The sequence below is a fragment of the Lithobates pipiens genome, unplaced genomic scaffold, assembly GCF_037356315.1.
Source record: "Lithobates pipiens isolate NorthernLeopardFrog02 unplaced genomic scaffold, aLitPip1_a1.2 Scaffold_27, whole genome shotgun sequence".
Lineage (NCBI taxonomy): Eukaryota > Metazoa > Chordata > Amphibia > Anura > Ranidae > Lithobates > Lithobates pipiens.
The window spans coordinates 30,060,608-30,064,837 of NW_027507788.1; positions in this window are offsets into that span (position 1 = coordinate 30,060,608).

Below are 4,230 nucleotides of genomic sequence, written 5' to 3' on the forward strand. Positions count from 1 at the left end.
TGCCTTTAAGTCACAAACACTTGAGATGCAGAAATGCAGTAATGAGTAGGTATGAAAGTGCAATTATTATATGATTACCAGGTTCTCACAATTATTTAATGATACAGCAAACATTATGTTAATTGTCTTTTAAAAATACAGTCACTCTATTTGTTTCAGTGACAAGATAATAAATAATATGATAATCAGATATGAAAGTGAACCTGTACTTTTCCCATACAAGGCATAATAAAGAGACGACCCTCTGGTACAACCCTAATCTAATCCCATGCGCAGTAATACTCAGAATAAGGGAGAGGGGGCAGCACTCTGGGTCAATCAGGACTGGGCTGCTGAAATGTACTTATAGGGAAAGAGAGCAGAATTATGACCTTGTCAGTTTTCTGCTACTCCTCTGTCCAGCCACTGGCTAGTGGAAGATTGGTGACCAAGCTGTATTCTATAACTCCCTCAGAAAAAAAAAGTGAGGTCACCAAGCTGCTGTCTGGCAATGGTGCCAAGAGCGGGGGAGCAAAATTGTAAAATTTTGGCAGGTTAAAAGGCCCATCTCTTCGTGCTTCAATGGTGCATTTAGCTCTTTTTCTGGGGTTCAGTTCAAGTACACTATATTGTTAAAAGTATTGGGATGCCTGCCTTTACACACACATAAACTTTAATGTCATCCCAGTCTTAGTCCGTAGGGTTCAATATTAAGTTGGCCCAGCCTTTGCTATAACAGCTTCAACTCTTCTGGGAAGGCTGTCCACAAGGTTTAGGAGTGTGTCTATGGGAATGTTTCACCATTCTTCCAGAAGCGCATTTGTGAGGTCAGGCACTAATGTGGGACAAGAAGGTTTGGCTCGCAGTCTCCACTTTAATTCATCCCAAAGGTGTTCTATCAGGTTGAGGTCAGGACTCTGTTTAGGCCAGTCAAGTTCCTCCACCCCAAACTCGCTCATCCATGTCTTTATGGACCTTTCTTTGTGCACTGGTGTGCAATTACGTTGGAACAGGAAGGGGCCATCCCCAAACTGTTCCCACAAAGTTGGGAGAATGAAATTGTTCAAAATGTCTTGGTATGCTGACGCCTTAAGAGTTAATTTTACTGGAACTAAGGTGCCAAGCCCAACCCCTAAAAAAATCCATCTTTTACCAAATGGTTTGGACTGGTTTGGACTAGCGCACAAAGCAATGCACTGCAACTAAAAAAAAGAAGCAAAACAGAAGTAAACATTTTTACATATTTAACCTTACAATCTGATCTTTAACCACTTAAGCCCCGGACCATTTTGCAGCTAAAGGACCAAGCCCCTTTTTGCGATTCGGCACAGCGTCGCTTTAACTGACAATTGTGCAGTTGTGGCTTCCAAACAAAATTGCCATCCTTTTTTCCCCACAAATAGAGCTTTCTTTTGGGGGTATTTGATCACCTCTGCGGTTTTTATTTTTTAAACTATAAACAAAAATAGAGCGACAATTTTGAAAAAAATGCAATATCTTTTACTTTTTGATATAATAAATATCCCCCAAAAATATATTAAAAAATTTTTTTTTTCCTCAGTTTAGGCCGATACGTATTCTTCTACATATTTTTGGTAAAAAAAAATCACAATAAGCGTGTATTGATCAGTGACAAGCTCACTAGGAAGCATGGGGAGAGGTTTGTTTACACTTACATCTCCCCGTTCTTCAGAGCTCTTCAGTTCTCAGCTCCCACGGTCACGGAGCTCAGGATCCACGGCTGGACACTTAAAGGGCAACGTACCTGTACGTGCTTGTGCCCAGCTGTGCCAGTCTGCCGACGTACATCGACGTGAGGCGGTTCTTAAGTGGTTAAATTATAAGAACAAACAACAAATGAATGGCAAACTCTCTCATCCATGTCTTTATGGAACTTGCTTTGTGCACTGGTCCAAATCATTTGGTGGAGGGGGGATTATGGCGTGAGGTTGTTTTTCAGGGGTTGGGCTTGGCCCCTTAGTTCCAGTGAAGGGAACTCTTATGCCCCGTACACACAATCGGACTTTCCGACAACAAAACCATGGATTTTTTTTCGAAGGATGTTGGCTCCAACTTGTCTTGCATACACACGGTCACACAAATGTTGGCCAACAATTACGAACGTGGGAACATACGTACAAGATGGCCAGTGTGGCTCCTTCTGCTTGATTCCGAGTATGTGTAAAATTTTGTGGGTTGGACTTGTGTACCCATGATCGGAAATTCCAACAACAAAGTTTTGTTGGCGGAAAATTTGAGAACCTGCTAGCCAACATTTGTTGGCGGAAAGTCAGACAACAAATGTTCGATGGAGCATACACATGGTTGGGCTTTCATCCAATAAGCTCACATCCAACATTTCATGCTCCCAACTATGTGGGAACAGTTTGGGGACAACCCCTTCCTGTTCCAACATGACTGCACACCAGTGCACAAAACAAGGTCCATAAAGATATGGATGAGCAAGTTTGGGGTGGAGGAACTTGACTGGCCAGAGTCATGACCTCAACATGATAGAACACCTTTGGGATGAACTAGAGCAGAGACTGAGCCAGGCTTTCTCATCTGACATCAGTGCCTCACCTCACCAATATTCTTCTAGAAGAATGGCCAAATATTCCCATAGACAAACTACTAAACCAAACTCAAAATCACTTTTATGACTTAAGAAGAGAATTGTGCCCTGCATTTGGAGATTTCATAATTTGCTGCGTCACGAATGTCAATTCTCCATTACGAACGCTAGTTTACAAGACCGACCAATTCTGGCTCATTCTTGCTTCCGAGCATGCGTGTTTGTACTTTAGACTTTTGTCCGACAGACTTGTGTACAGACGATCGGAAAATCCGACAACACACATTTGTTGGCGTAAAATTTGAAAACCTGCCTCCAACATTTGTCCACGGAAAGCCCGCCAACATTTGTCCGATGGAGCATGCACACGGTCTAAATTTTCCGCCAACAGCCTGTCGAACATTTCCCATCGGAAAGTCAGATCGTGCTTTAAGGTTTGACCTCATATTATATGTTTTTGGTAAATCTGAAGACAAAAAATCTGCAGAAAATCTAAGTGTGTATAGGGCTTTAGAGATGTCTTCCCAGATGGTAGTAGTAGTCTACTGGTCAATTTTCTTGATGGTTTTATGTAAGGATCAGCTAATTAAAACAAATTTAGTTCTTACTCACAACACATAACTCCAATCTACTTTTTCCCATGACGTCTTGTGAATAATTGCCTCTGTTTCACAATGCTGCAAGTTAATTAGGCTTCCTGGTGATGTGAGTGTACATCACATTCTGGAAAGGTTTAACACCTTCCTGACATGCTACATAAGCATTTAAGGTAAGGTTCAACAATACTTGCATTGTGTGTCAACAAATCTAATTTATATTATATATATGGGGCTCAACATTTCAAGTGCTGAGCTACTAGCCAGGCCTCAAGGGTTACTCGCCCACCAAATGCCCCACCCAACCCCTACCCTGCCCTGCCCCTAGTTCTGCCCCTAAACACACTCTCATAAATGATCTCATGAAATTACACTTAAAATGTTTTATGCAGAATTAAGCAACTTTATCCGTGCCCAACAATGCAGCCTCACCCGTGTTCATCAATCCCAGTGTTGCCAACCTACCAGATTGAAATTTACTGACACAACACCCAAAATTTGCTGGCACAGCCACGTTCTTACTGGCATTTTCAAAAGTTACAAAATTAGTTTTAAAGCGGGAGTAAGCCCGCTGACTTTTTTTTTTTTTACACCTGTTAGCCCTTGTACACACGGTCAGACATTCTGATGGAAAATGTCCCATCGGACCGTGTTGTCAGATAATCCGACCGCGTGTGGGCTTCATCTGACTTTTTCCGTTGGAATGTCCGACCAACAAAGTTTGAGAGCTGGATATAAAAATTTTCTGACTACATGATCCGATCGGACTTTGTTTGTAGAGAATTCCGAACGGACAAAGTGCCACGCATGCTTAGATCAAATTCCAAGACCCAAGCTTTTGGCTACTAGCCTGAACGTATTCCCGTCATAACTAAATAACGTCATCACGTTTTGAACGATCGGATTTTCCAACAACTTTGTCCGACCGTGTGTATGCAACACCAGTTTCGGACAAAATCCGTCAGACAAAATCGAACAAGAATGTCCGACTGTGTGTACAAGGGCTAAGGGAAAAGGCATAATGAGCTAGTATGCACCGCATACGAGCTCATTATGAAATGCTTACCTTAGAACGAGGCA